At 48.2% G+C, this 14,599-nt stretch overlaps 1 protein-coding gene across 1 annotated transcript in view; it reads right to left on the minus strand.

Annotated features, from left to right (window-relative positions):
* IL1R1 (interleukin 1 receptor type 1) overlaps positions 1-12,625 on the minus strand; it is a 58,681-nt gene extending 46,056 nt beyond the window's left edge. Inside the window, exon 1 of the mRNA XM_072951243.1 lies at positions 12,464-12,625. The gene's annotated coding sequence lies outside the window, so the exon portion shown is untranslated. The remainder of the gene's footprint in view (positions 1-12,463) is intronic.
* Positions 12,626-14,599: the final 1,974 nt, after the last annotated feature.

Raw genomic sequence — 14,599 nt, forward strand, 5'->3', positions numbered from 1 at the left:
TTTCAGATATACGACACAGTATTCTTAACTGTGGTCATCGTGCTGTTTGTTACATTCCCCAGGACTTACTTATTTTATAACTGGAACCCTGTACTTTTTGACCCTCTTCACCCAGTTCATCCCTCCCACCCTCTGCCTCTGGTAACCAACAATCTGTTCCATCTACGAGATTATTTAAAATCAGACTTAGACAAAGTGATCTCGATTAGAGGGAAATTGCTCTCACTCCCCTCCCCTTTTAGGCTAAATCACTCACAGCACTTTCCCATAAATAAAATTCTCAAAATACCCTGAAGAGCAGTCAAATGCAATGAAATGAATCCAGAAACATCCCTGGCAGGAGTGTGTTGGCCCTTTTGTGCTCCAACCTGGCTGACCTTTCCATTTTATTTTTGTATTTTGAAAAAGAAGGGGAAAAAAGTAGTCACCATATTTACTTGAGTCAACGTGGCCAAAAAATAAAGTAAATACCGTGCAAACCGTCAAACCTCTAAACGGCCACACGATCTTTTTTCTATTCAGGGTTTCACTCTTACTACTTGAGACAACGAGGTTATGTGTGTAGGAAGAGGGGAGGCTCTCAAATATCTCCCTCAGGAGGACTGGAAGGAAGAAAAGAAGCGTGAGAAGGGAGACAATAGGAGACACGAATAAGGTACCAACCAGGAAAAGTCTGAACCGCCCTAAGGCTACAACACACCCACCTCGTGGCTGTGAAACTGACCTAGGTCACACACGTGGGCTCTTTTCCCCACCTTGTCAAAAGAGAGGCTTAGCTCAAACCACACTTTCCTTCTAAAGCATCCGGCTTAGCTGGGTAAGTGGTGTTGGGCAAGCTCCTACTTGACCTTTGCTTTATCCTTGGCCCTCAGAACCCACCATGCAGGGCTCCCCACTCCTCCGAATGAAGCCCAGACCTTCTCGCTCTCAGTTCCAGGCCCAGCCAGCCTCCCTCGACTCCACCTTTCTCAGCAAGAGCCCCTCCTCTCCTGGATGCTTCTTGGCTGCATCTTCTTGCCAGTTTCCCCGATCTTTCCTTATACTCAGAATGTCATCCTTCCTCCTCCAGTGAAGTCCTCCTCCTCCCAGGCCCATCCTCAATACTGTACCCTCCTTCCAGAGGGTGTTCTAGGATTTTCCCACCCCTCCAGCCAGGGTACGGGGCCATCTCCACCTCCTCTGAGCCCTTGGCTTCACCTCCCTGTCTCTGGTGCCCCTGGCACCCCGGGCTCTGTCTCGCCAAGTTCTTCTCTCCCTGACACTCACTCAAATGCTTAAAGGCGCCTTCCTTAACCGACCATGGCTTGAGCAGAGCAGCTGTTTAAATCTCTGCCAAATGAATGAAAGAGGCTGCACTTACACTACTTACACCCACTATCTCTCAGAAAACTCAAACCACACTGACAGGACAGAGAGCCTGTGCTCTTGTCCAGGGACAAGGTTTTCTGGGAAACAGCCCTAAATTCCCCTAGCAGAAGGATTTGGCAGTCACTCAGGACAGCCTGGTTCTAGCCAGCTTTTTGTTTACTTGGGCAGTTTACAGAAATGATGGCTGTCTGCTTTGTGGGTCAGTGGTTCTCAACCCGCATTATACCAGCTGCACCCAGAGAGGTTTCTAAAAATTGCTCTACCCAGGCTGCATCCCAGATCAATGATACCAGGGCCTCTGGGATGGGGCCAGGCACCAGCAGCTCTTAAGGCTCCCCAGGTGATTCTAATATACAGCCAGGATGGACAGACACTGGTTCAGACCACAGAGGGTGATCAAATTTAACAGACGTTTGTTCTGTTTGTGTGTAGCTGGGTGGGTCCCCCTAAAGCAGCCACACAGTCTTCTACACTGACCGGGCAGACAGGGGCCAGGCAGAGCAGGAGAGTCCAGATTCATGGGCTTATTCACCCACAGCAGGTTTCCCGAGGACAATAAATCATGCTCCGGACATCAGTTCCAGACTAAAGGAAGTGCCTGTCTCCAACCACCCCTGCACCACTCCCCCTGCATTTTTCACTTTCCTATGAACCTAGTCACATTACCTTACAGAATTTCTTAAACATTTCAACCGGGAAAAAGAATTTTAGAATTCTGATCTCACAGTTAAATAAATCTCAGAATCTGAGGTTGATGAGAACTATTTGAGCACGGTGAGTGATGGCAGGTGTGACTTCCCACATTATTACAAAAGCGAAAATATGAGTCAGCTCAGTAACCCACTGTGTTCATCTAGAGAAATGCTTAAACCCTTGAGGGAAATTTATTCAAAAGAGGTTGTCATGGCAAGTATCACATGAGATTTTTTTAAATCAACAGTTCGAAGTGTACCCATCACGGCACCACTGACTGTAATCACGTATTTTCTCTCCAGGAAAGAAATCCTGTGAATCTTTGCATATCGTTTTACAGATTATTCTTTTTATTTGTTGGTTTTCCAGCTTAACTGAAATGTAATTACATACAGCGTTGTGTAATTTTGAGGTACTCAGTGCGTTGATCTGATACGGTTTTATACTGCCAAAGGGTGATCACCACGGCGTTAGCTAACACCTTCATCCCATCACGTAATCACCACTTTTTTGTGGTGAGAACATTTAAGAGCTACTCTCTTATCAACTTTCAAGTGTATAAAATACAATATATTAGCTACAATCCCCATGCTGCACGTTAGACCCCCAGACCTGTTCATCTTGTAACTGGAAGTTTGTATCCTTTGACCAACATCTCCCCATCTCCCCCACCTGCTTCCCCAAGCCCTGGTAACCATCATTCTAGTCTCTGTTTCTCTGAGTTGGGCTTTTTTTTGGATTCCACATGTAAGTGATATCATACAGTATTTGTCTTTCTCAGTCTGCTTATCTCAGCCTAATGCCCTCAAGTTTTGGTCATGTTGTTACAAAACACAGGACTTCCCTCTTTCTCGTGGCTGAATAATATTCACTGCATGGCCAGCATACACCACATCTTCTGTATCTATTCACCTGTTGACAAACACTTTAGGTTGTTTCGTCTCTTGGCTACTGTGACGAACGCGGCAATGAACACGAGAGTGCAGATACCTCTTTGAGATACTGATTCCATTTCCTTTGGATGTATACCCAGAAGTGGGACTGCTGGATCAGACGGGTGCTGCTACCTCTGATTTTTTGAAGAGCCTCCATCCTGTTCTCCACGGTGGCTGCACCAATTTACATCCCCAGCAACAGTGCACTAGGGTTCCCTGTTCTCCACGCCCTCGCAGCCCTCGTTCTCTGTTCCCTTTCTGAGTTACAGACTGTTCTTAACAGATGGGTAGTATGATCTGTGAAGCCAGGTTTCTCCCACCTATTTCAGGCAGAGTCTGTTTAATCCTTCCAGAGACATACCTGCTGAGTCCCTACTATGCTTGAATCTTTACGTTATTATATATATTTTATTTGCATTGATTTTAGCTCAAATAACATCTATTCTCCATTTCACAGGCTAGAAAATAACCCTGGCACAGAATGCCTTTCTTACAAAAACAGAGCACAGGCAATGTCTGTAAAGCACCCAGACGTTGCTGGGAGGAGATGGATGGTGGCCAAGCCTGGTTCATTCAGGAACTGGAGCGCCAGCTCCGTTGTCACCTGCAGAGGAGGATGGCTGCAAATCAGCCTGAAGCAGAGAGCAGAGGGCCAGCAAGTGAAACTGCAGGTCATCAAAAGCCCGAGAAAGTTGTCCCAGGACTTCCAGTCATGTGCTCTCTCACTAGGTCTAGGAGTAGAATGAGGGAAGCCACATCCATCTTTGGGGTTGGAATGTGTTGGTTTTGCAGCCATGTTGGAATATGTTGTCGGCATAAATGACTGAGTGGACACAGTCGAAAAAGAAGGGACTCATCGTCAAGAGGTTCAGCATGTTTAGAAAAAAGGCAGGGGATAATGTATAAGGGGGTCCACTTCCAATAATTTCCCCTCAAGTGATTAAAAAAAAGGCAAACCTCCGCTCGCCAAGTTCTAGAGCAACGTCGTCATTCACTTGTTCATTGATTCTGGGCATGTCTGAAGCCTTCAGACATCAAACTTTCTCAAGTCCTCACTGAAATGTTAATCTCTAAAGCTAAACATACGGTTGTCATGGACAGATTGAACACAGATATAGGAAAACCAAGAGCCTCAAACATCGATGAATCCTAAAACATTGATTTCCATTATGATCAGCACAGACGCCAATCCAAGTATTATAAATATGTTTCTGGGCTTCTGTAAGTATTCCTTCAGTTGCCTCCTTTACCTCTTTATTGTCATCACTTGACAGCCCCGACCCCCACCCCAGGGTGTGTTGGTTTGGGCCACTCTGTCTGGGCTGAGCACCTGGAACGCACTGGTGGAGTCCCTTCTCCTTGGGAGCAAACCCCACCCTCCTCTCCCTGAACCAGGAGGCCAGGCTCCCTGAGCTGTTAATTGATCTCACAGCCGTCCCATTCCCAGCCAGGTGTTCCTGCCTCCATGGAAACCTGCATCCCTGAACACGTCTTCTGGGCCAACAGTTCTTGAGGCCTTCATCCCAGACACACACACACACACACACGCGCGCGCGCGCACACACACACACACACTAACCCCCATCCTGCTCTGGCCACAAATGACCGGTTGTGCCCTAGAGACGGTCCTGAGAGCTTGACCAACAACACTTGGTCTCGGTCCCCTGTTTCTTCACAAGATGGAAGCTCCTCTGGGCTCAGAGCACCCAAGGTTGTGCTCCTGTCCACATCCCTTTGCAGGGCGCTGCCAGTGCTGGGCTCTGAGGCCAAGCAGCCCATAAAAATGGGCCAGAGTGAAAGAGGATGGGGGCAGAGCAAGATCTCTCCTCAGCCCCTCCCCGCCACAGTGATGAGGCTGAAGACTTCTGTTCTATTTGGGAGCACAGAGAGCCGTGGCCTTGGGGTCAGGGGCCAGTCCCAGCTCTTGCCTTTGCCCATCCTGTGGCCTTAAGGAAACCTCTTGACTTAACCTCTAAAGTTAGAACGAACATGTTCCAAAGAAGGATGTAAGGGGAGCCTGAGCCCCACACCGGCTCCCAGCACTGAGCAGGCCCCGGCGGGGTCTGCAAGTCCCCCAATCTCATCTGGAGCCAGAAGGATCTGGGCCTGTCCGCTGCCCCCCTCCTGCCTTCCTTTTGATCGAAGACACTTGATTCTGTCTCGAAAATGGGCTGTAAGCCACTGTTCACTTTCTCCATCTCTGTCTTCCCTCACACCTCCTCCCCTTCTCGTCACTGGCAGGACCTGGCACGGGGCTCAGGCCAGACTTGGACACTCAATGACCACTTTTCAAAATGGTCAGTCGACTTAGTCATGCATGAGATAATGTGCAAGAACGCCCTTTGTACACTGGGTTTCATTTCCGGGAGAGGTAGAGTGCAGTTTTGTGGAATGTCCTCATGGCTGTGTTTAGGCAAAGCTCTTGTCACTTGTCACACACATGGGAATTCAGGGCTGGGCAGGAAACTGCAGCATCCTGGGTGCCAGCCCTGTGCCAAAGGTCACCCTGGCCCCTATCGATCTGTCACAGCAAATACAACGATGTCCCCCGGTGCTTGGGCGTAGAAACTGGGTGTCCCTAATATCACGCAGGTGAGCAGGCGAGCACCTGCGGTCTGCAAGGTAAGACTACACACGCTCTGGTGCCATCTCCTCACCCTGTGACTGGGGAACTCGGAATAAACCCAGACTCCTTACTGGGGCCCCACCTCTGTCTCCACCAGTGATGACCCTGCCTCCGTCTCCAAGCTCCCGTCCCTCTCACTCACTTGGCAAAGACCATCTTCTGCCCCCCAACAGGGCTCAAATGCCACCGTCCCCTCTGCCTCTGACCTCCCCCTCTTCACCAGGGAGCCCCCTCATCAGGTGATAGAGACCCAGCCCCTGAGCCATGTCTCAGCAGCCATCTGTGTCTTTCACAGTACTTACCCTTATGAGCGCACCTCCAGCTGTCCCCAGGCTGCTTTCATGACCCTTGGAGGCAGCAACGAGACTGCCCTCCCTGACTTTGGCAGCTCATGGCCAGACACCCCCAGTGCCTCCAAAACCTATCGTTATGATCACAGCTGGTTCTAAAACAATCTCAAGGCCACCACACACCTATGAGAACGGCCAAGGATGTGGAGCAACAGGAACCCGCATTCGCTGCTGGTGGCCGCATGAAAAGGGGCAACTGCTTTGGAAGACAGTCTGACGGTTTCTTACAAAACTGAACATACACTTACTGTACGATCCAGTAATCACACTTCTTGGTATTTACACAAAGGAATCAAAAACTTATATCCAGACAAAAATCTGCAGGTGGATGTTTATAGAAGCTTTATTAATAATTAGCAAAACTTGGACGCAACCAAGACACCATTCAGTAGGTGAATGGATAAACCAACTGTGGTACATCTGAACAATGGAGTATCATTCAAACCGAAAAGAAATCAGCTATGAAGCCATGAAAAGACATGGGGAAATCTTAAATGCATATTACTAAATGAAAGAAGCCAGTCTAAGGCTATGTAATGTATCGTTCCAAAGTCTAAAAAAACAAAATCTCATTATGATGTGAAAAATTCAAAAACGCACTGAGCTAACCTCTTCTCCTATAAGATAACCAAAGTCAAAAAAAAACCAGTTTGCTAGTATACCGTGTTGCACATGGAGAAACATTCTCTCAAACATTCCTGGCAGAGGTGTTAACTAGCATAACCTGGTGGGAGGTGGCTGAGCAGTTCTGAAATACACACCACATCACAAATGCACACAGCCTTTGACCCAGGAGTTTCACTTCTAGGAATTTAGCCAACAAACACACTTAAGAGCACTTCTGCAAAATGACACAGCCAAGGCTGTTTGTTGTTCATTGCAACATTGGTTCTAACAGCAAAAGACTGCAAACAACTTAAAAGTCACCAAAAGGCGAAAAGGCGGCTCGTGAGATGTGGATTTGGAACAGGGTGAGAAAGAGTGCACTTGATCACTGTGCGTGATGGCTGATTTCACGTCTCAACCAGACCGGGCCACGGGATGCCCAGATCGCTGGTTAAACGTTGCTTCTGGGTGTGTCTGTGAGGAGGTTTCTGGAAGAGGTGGGCACCTGAACTGGTGGACTGAGTAAGGCAATGGCCCTCACTCATGTGGGTGGGCTCCCTCCAATCCTTTGTGGGCTTAAATAGAACAAAAGGACGGAAGGAGGCTGAATTCAGTCTGCCTGACCCCATGAACTGGGACATCGATCTTCTCCTGGCCTGGCAGTCCTGGTTCTTAGATCTTCGGGCTGGACAGCAGGCTACAGCATTGCTTACCGGCTCTCAAGCCATCTAACCACCTGCCTTCCTGGGTCTACGGCTCGTAGACGGCAGGTCCTGGAACTTCTCACCTCCACGATGACATGAACCCACCGACACCTTATAATGACTCTCTTCCTAGATAGACAGATATGGACAGACAGCTGGACACATACATAACCAAGAGGAAACTGACATATGCATATGTCTCCTATCGGTTCTGTGTTGCTAGAGAACCTCGATGAATGCAGTGTGAAAGAGATGGAAGGAACAATTAACAACGGTCATCCACTGGTGAGAAAGAGGGAAAGACTTCACTGAACCACCATTTAAAACCCTTTAAAGTGTGGGTGAGCTATTCAAAAGCCCACAATCTATGTGTTCTTAAAAAAAAGTTACTTTCTAAAATCTTACTGAAAAGTTTAACAGAAAAATAAGTCAAGTACTATGTATTAAATTGTATTCTTATTTCAATTATATTCTTACCCCCTTTTTGTAAGAGGAACAACTAAGCAAGGAGAAGCTGGGTAAGCTGCCCAGAAGAAAAGGAAGCTGGCCCCCACTCCCAAGCTACAGCTCGCCGCGCTCCCTCCCAGCCTCACTGGAGACAGTCTTAGGGCATCCTTGGTGCAGAGGAGGGCTCCATGGAAAGGAAGCATAAGGAAAGTGTCCCCGCCTGTTTTAAACGCTCATCACGTCTAGGTTGAGGTAATAAACTGAACGGTCCCACCGGGGAGTATCTGGCCTGAAACTCCACCCTGGGTCCCATTTTGCCTTGGCCCACAAAGAATCAGAGACTGAGGCTGAGGGCCCCCTCACCCCTGACGGAGGAGATGATGTTCCCAGCTTGACACCTCCAAATGCAGCAGAGCTGGACCCTCAGCACCTTGGAGCAGCACCCACGTGGCACGTGGGCTAGGGGCTAATCCCCTTGGTGTGGACTGACGGCTGTCTCAGCGCTGGCTGGCTCCTTCAGTCACTTACTGAACTCCTCTCAGCCTCCAACTGTTTGGTCTTAGAGCTGGAGTAATGATACCGGTCTTGCGAGGTTGTGAGAAAGATGAGAATTTCAATAGATATGAAGAAGCCAGAACGGCGCACAACCCTTCATGGGGACTCATGGCAGTGGCTACACACCCAGGTAAACAGCACAGCCATCATCAGCCTTCCAAACACCACCATCATTGTCCCTAAGGTTCACCAACCCATGGACTCTAGAGTCAAACGGAGTCATGAATCCCTGCGGTGCACTAAGCACTTCGGGCAAATCACTTCCCTGGGCTTCCGCTTCTTAATCTGCAAAGTAAGATAATAAGACTGCCTCACGCATGGGGCACTTAGAACCAGGTCCCACACGTAGCAAGTGCTGTATTCTTTACTGGCCACCATCATTCCTTATTCAATACCAGGATCAGACCATTGCGTGCACTTGGTGCTGATTTTAACAGCCGACCTCTGAGCTGAGGGTCAGAGTGGAACTCTGTGCCCCCTGTAAAGCTTTTCATTCTCATGCCAAGTCCCTGGGACTTGCATCCACAGAAGCTGCCTTCTCCACTTTCCTGGTTCTGCCCTTGTTTTGTATTCGTTTGCTTTACATCCATCGAGAACTTTAAAGGTTTACTTGCTAGAAACAGAAACCAACCTACACTAAACAAATAAAACAATCAATGTGCCCCAGAAAAGCTCCAGTTTTAACCCCTCTGTAATTCCTTTTTGGGGAAGTTCAGTTCCCTGCAGTTAGGTTAATCTGTTCCTAGCTCCCTTCCGCTGACTCATTCAAGAAATGTTTATTGAGTGCCCCACAGGGTGTCAGACCTCAAACCAGGCTCCGGAGAGAGAACACAGAAAACCAGCCCCTGCCTTTGCGAAGCTCTCACTGGGGATCAGTGCAAAGCGAGTGGCCAGTGACAACGCAATTTGAGAATGACATATTACCCTACCTGCAAATGAGATCAATCAGCAACAACATGCACCCCATTTTTAACCTAAAGCACATCCCTGTGCTGGAACACAGCCCTCGCTGCTTACCCTAAGAGCCAAGCCTGTTCATGTGTGACTGAAGCATTGTGCTGTGCCACAGAAGCTAACACAGCATTGTAAACTGACTATATACTTCAGTAAAAACATATATATCCAAACATCCAACAATAACCGACCAAACAAAGAAACAAAAACCCCAAGAAATGTGTAGTCACACGCACACAGATTTCCAAGCAGAGAATCGGAAGACACTGCTGACACTTCAGCAGGCCACCCTCCAAAAACCAGATGCTTTATAAGGTGAAAATATAAACCAATTTCATTTTAACAACAATTGTAATAGTATCATCTGCCTTTTTTACCTTTTTTTCTACTTAAAGAACTGGCCGCTAGCTCTTCTCTTTCTGCTCCCAGGACGATCCTGTGGTGGGGGGAGTGGGAAGTCAATCCTTATCTCTAAATTTTACAGATAAAAAAGAGATAAGCTCATAAGGACTGAGATTTGCCCCAGATGTTTCCAACGGTGAGAAGTCAGAGCAAAGCCATCTGATTTCCTCGGACTCTCAGCAGAGTCGCTGAAGGACAGCAAATGAGGTCAAAGACCTCAGAAATTAGGTTGGCAATAGTTACTGGAACTGAGGATTGATTTGATAATGAGTAACCAAAAAAAAAAAAAAATCAAGAAGCTAAACCCAAAGGGGCAGAAGAGGAAGCCAGAAACTTTCACAGAGAGTGTCCTTAAAGCAAATTGAGACAACAAAATACTCTTTGCCAGTTATCAGATTAATACACTTTTTTTTTCAAATGACTTAAAAAAAAATAACACCCCAATGCTGGTGGAAGTGTGGGAAGCCAGCGTTCATTCATACTGTTCATTTGGGCCAGGGGGTGTGTACGTGAACAGATTAATTTAGTAACAGAATCAAGAGCTTCAAATCTGCTCGCGCCTCTGGGAATTTCTTCCAAGGAAATAATCAGGAAGAGATGCATAGGTTTGCCTATAAGGATGTTAGTTTTGGTAACGTTCATAAGGAAAAAGGCAAAAATCAAATCTCTAACATGATTTAACAAGTCACCTCTGTGATGTGATTAAAAAGCTTTCGCAGAGGGGGAGGGTAGAGCTCAGGGGCAGAGCGCAGCCTGTCCTACACGAGGTCCGGGGTTCAATCTCCGGCACCATCATTAAAAAAATAATAATAAAATAAAATCAGATTTATTTTTAAAGAAGAATGTACAAAAAGCTTTTGTAGAAAGACGTTTGTGAGCGTGGCAAGTCGGCTCACACAGTATCGCTGAAAGGGAAAAGCAGGTCATAAAACAGCGCGTACGGACGCCCAAGTGCTCAGAGAATTGATACCCACCAAAGTAGGAACGGGACTCATCTCACCGTTAAAGGCTGTAGTTTAGAAATGAACTTGAGCCACTCCGGGACCCTGCCTGTGGAGTTTCTCTCCCAAGCAAGTGGACAGTGCCCAAAAGGGCTTGTGGGTGAAATGATTGAAAACTGGATGCTGGGCAGAGACAGGCCATAAGCATCTGTTCAAATTCATGGCCACTCCTAGGAAGATCCAAATGCACCTCAAGAAATGTCCCCACTGCTTCCAGACAGTCCCCTCCCTCTCCCAGCGGGTCCCCACGGGTCCCCACGCTCACAGTGAACACAAACCTCCCCTCGGCCTCCAGCCGCCTGGGGGCGGACACCGAGAGTCGCCCCGGCAGCCGGGCCCCAGCTGCCCGTTTCAGAACATCCTCCTCGCATCCAGCTCTTCACACCCTCACAACCGCCGCCGGGCAAACGCGCAGAGGGAGTTTTAAGCTGAACTGAACTGCATGGTAAACTTCATTGGGTGCTCATTTTTGCTTTCCTTTTCCCTTTCTTGACTGTCTCGGATTCTATACTGTTTTCTTATTCTCTCACACGACAACACTACTGATAAGATGTATGGAGGACTAGGGTGTCCACTAAGAAGCACAGGGCAGTTTCACATAGAAAACAAACTTACGGTTACCAGACAGGAGAGGGGTGGGAAGGGATAAATTGGGAGTTCGAGATTTGCAGAGACTGACCACTATGTATAAAATAAACAGCAATGTCCTACTGTACAACACAGGGAACTATATTCAATACCTGTAGTAACCTATAATGAAAAAGAATATGAAAAGAAACATATGTATGTATATGTATGACTGAAGCATGATGCTGCACACCGGAAGTTGACACCACATTGTAAACTGACTATACTTCAATTTAAAAAAAGGAGAAAAATAAAAGAAAGAAAGAAACACAGGGGCGATGTTGAATTATCCCCTTGAAAGCCTCCAGTCTCCTTACAGCTACAGGTGTAACACTTGCAAAGCCTCTGAAGAAACATGCTCAAGCTTTTAAGATTACATCCTGAGCTCTTACGGCAGGACGCATGTACAAGTCTTGCTAATACAATATATTATTGTTTTAAATGCAATCGTTGGGGTCTGTTTATAGTCATGGATTGCCTTCAGCCAAGCATGGGACCAGATTATGCACGTCCAAAACTGCAGATGCATAAAGGGGAGTCATAAACCTTAGTCCTGACATCTGCTACAGCTGATGGACTTTACATAGAATATCCTTCACTTTAACCCCACACTTAGCAAAAATCATGTAACCATCAATGGCTTCTAGGCAGTATCTATTTATAAAATATATCTACCACGTGTCCCATAGTTAATTTTCCATAGACTGAAACACACATAGTCACATGATTGTGTGTGTGTGTGTGTGTTAGCTGTGACTTTCTTAAAGTAGGGGAGCAGCATGGCCAGATTTGCTTTTTTTAATTCTGCTCTTTATCAATTTATTTTTTAAATGTGTTTATTTACTTGGTGGGGGGAGGAATCAGGTTACTTACTTATGTATTTTAATGGAGGGACTGGGGATTGAACCCAGGACCCTGTGCATGCTAAGCACGTGCTCTACCCCGAGCCATACACCCCCGAACAGTGATCTTTTAACAGGACTTGCAGAATATATCTTAGGGTTAAATATGCCTACAGAGCCACAAAACTACAAGAAATCCTTCAAATCTCGTTTCACCAAACAGCAGAGCATCATCCGTCCTGTCAGAGTCCGCGGGTCCCTTCTAAATACTTCATCAGTGTATAATTAATCAAAGGAGAAAGGAGTCAAAAAAGACAGAAACAAAAACCCAAAGTGCAAATAAATCATCTTACCGTCTCCTCTCCTCATGGCTGGAGCTTTGGGGAGGGCAGGTCCCCGGGAGCTGGTAACTCAGGGTCAGCCCGCTGGGTTTTTTCCCCAAGTGAAGCCAGTCACTGAGTGGATGGTGGTTCTTAAAAACAAAAGTGCATTTCAACGTCTGCCCTGGATTGAGATGCTAATGGCTTTTTTCTTTTTCTGAAGAGCTCGGGGTCTGGCCCGTGCAGCACAGCACGAGAGAGTGACGTATCACATCTTGTCAGATGCCCCAGCGGCACCGAGGCTGAGAGGAGAAAGTGGGCTCCTGGTGACGCCCGTGAGGGCTTTAATCCTCAGCAGTGACACATGCGGGGACTATGAACGGGAAACTCAGAGCCGGGCAGGCAGCCAGCCGCAATGAGAAAACGTGCCAAGCCCTTTCGCAATCCCACACTCTTCACTGAACATTCACTTCTAACATTTCACAGGCTGGGTCTCTCTCCTCCAATGACTGTGCTCGAAACCTGGGCAAGGCTGGCCCACGTGCGTCCAGCCTGTCACAGTTCCCGGCAGCAAGGTCTGGCCAGTCAAGGCCAGGCCTGGGGGCTCCTACCCGCTCCCTCTTCTGCCCACCCCACCCCCGTCCCCCCAAGCCTCTGGAAATGACATCCACAGACAGGAGCTCCCAGCGATGCTGCAGGACCCTTAATTCAGGGCATTTCATGTTTCAGCTGCAGGACCTCTTCCCGATGGGCCTACCGTCCCTGCCACATGCCTGGTGACCCTGCGAGGCTCTGTTCTCAGCATCCTGGAGGTGAGGAGGCCCACTGGTCCCCTCTGGGCTCAAAGATGCAGCAGGGCAGCGGGCATTCAGGGGGAGGGGGCCATACCCAGAGCCTCCTGCTTGTGGCAGCCTGATCCATCCACCAAAGATGGTGCCACCGAACCCTTCTTATTTCCCTCCCGGCCCCTCCCATGCCCCACATTCAGATTCATGTTCTCAACACAACACAGGTTTAGCCCAGCACAGGACTCCTCAAAAACCTGCAGCACGAGGACAGAAATGGCCAAACCTACTGTGGCATCGAAGGCCCTCCCACAGCTGCCTCCGAGTACCTTTCCACCTGGTCCCCTCTGCCCTTTAGAAGAACCCTCTGTGCCAACCCAGATGGGCCACCGCCCAGAAGACCATATCCAACCTGTGCTTGCACGTGCTCTGCAGACAGCCTCCTGCCACAAGCTCCCCTTATCCTCTTAAATGTGATGCCGTCACACGCACAACACTCCCCTCCTCTCTGTCCCCTCCCACACTTCTGGTCTTCACCACGTCCGCCTGAGCATACCCCCTCCTGCATCCTGGGGTGATGCTCCCTGCTCTGAACCCTCATCTTCTCTCGGTAATAATAGAGTGGGCACTTCTGGTGTGTCAGGCTCTCTCCTAGGAAACTTAAATTATTTAAACCCATTTTACAGATGAGGCAATTGAGGCAGGAAAAAGGCAAGTACTTTCCCCCAGATCCCTTAGCCAAGCAGGGTGGAGCCGGGTGGACCCCATGTGGCATTGCTCTGGAGTCTTTCCAGGGACCCATGCTGTTTATTTGGGAACAGGAATTATGCACGCAGGGAGCGAGCAAATTCCTCGCACACCTCGTTATCCTTTCCAGAGAGCGTCCCAGAATGCCTTCCCATTTCAGACAATTACCAAATCGCCGTGATTAACTGACAGATTAATGAGCTTTAATTGAAAGACCAAATGCTCCACTGGAGCCATGGACAGGCATTTCAACATTAGGAATAAGCAGAATGATTTTGAGGTTAAGGCGACACCATTCCCATAGAGGCTTCACTGACATTTTTAATCTACCTATAACAGGAGCGTTCAGGCCGAGACCATCTGGTGGGTCGACAGATTGCTAACAACACAACCTCACTGAAGCAGCTGGGGGAACTTTCCATCCCTCCTCCAATGTGGAGCAGCCATGAGGCTCGGGGGGACCAACTCCACCCCCAGATCCAGGGGCAGCCTCACTGGTCTGAGCCAACCAGGGTCACCCTACTCCTCCTTCCAAAGGGATTGAGGACGTGGGCCCCCAGGGCACCCCCAGGCAGCACACAGCATCCTCTGGACTCGCAGAGAGCTCAGAGGTGGTCCAGTCAGAGAAAGGCTCAGG

The sequence above is a fragment of the Vicugna pacos genome, chromosome 28 (genome assembly GCF_048564905.1).
Source record: "Vicugna pacos chromosome 28, VicPac4, whole genome shotgun sequence".
In the NCBI taxonomy this organism is placed as follows: Eukaryota; Metazoa; Chordata; class Mammalia; order Artiodactyla; family Camelidae; genus Vicugna; species Vicugna pacos.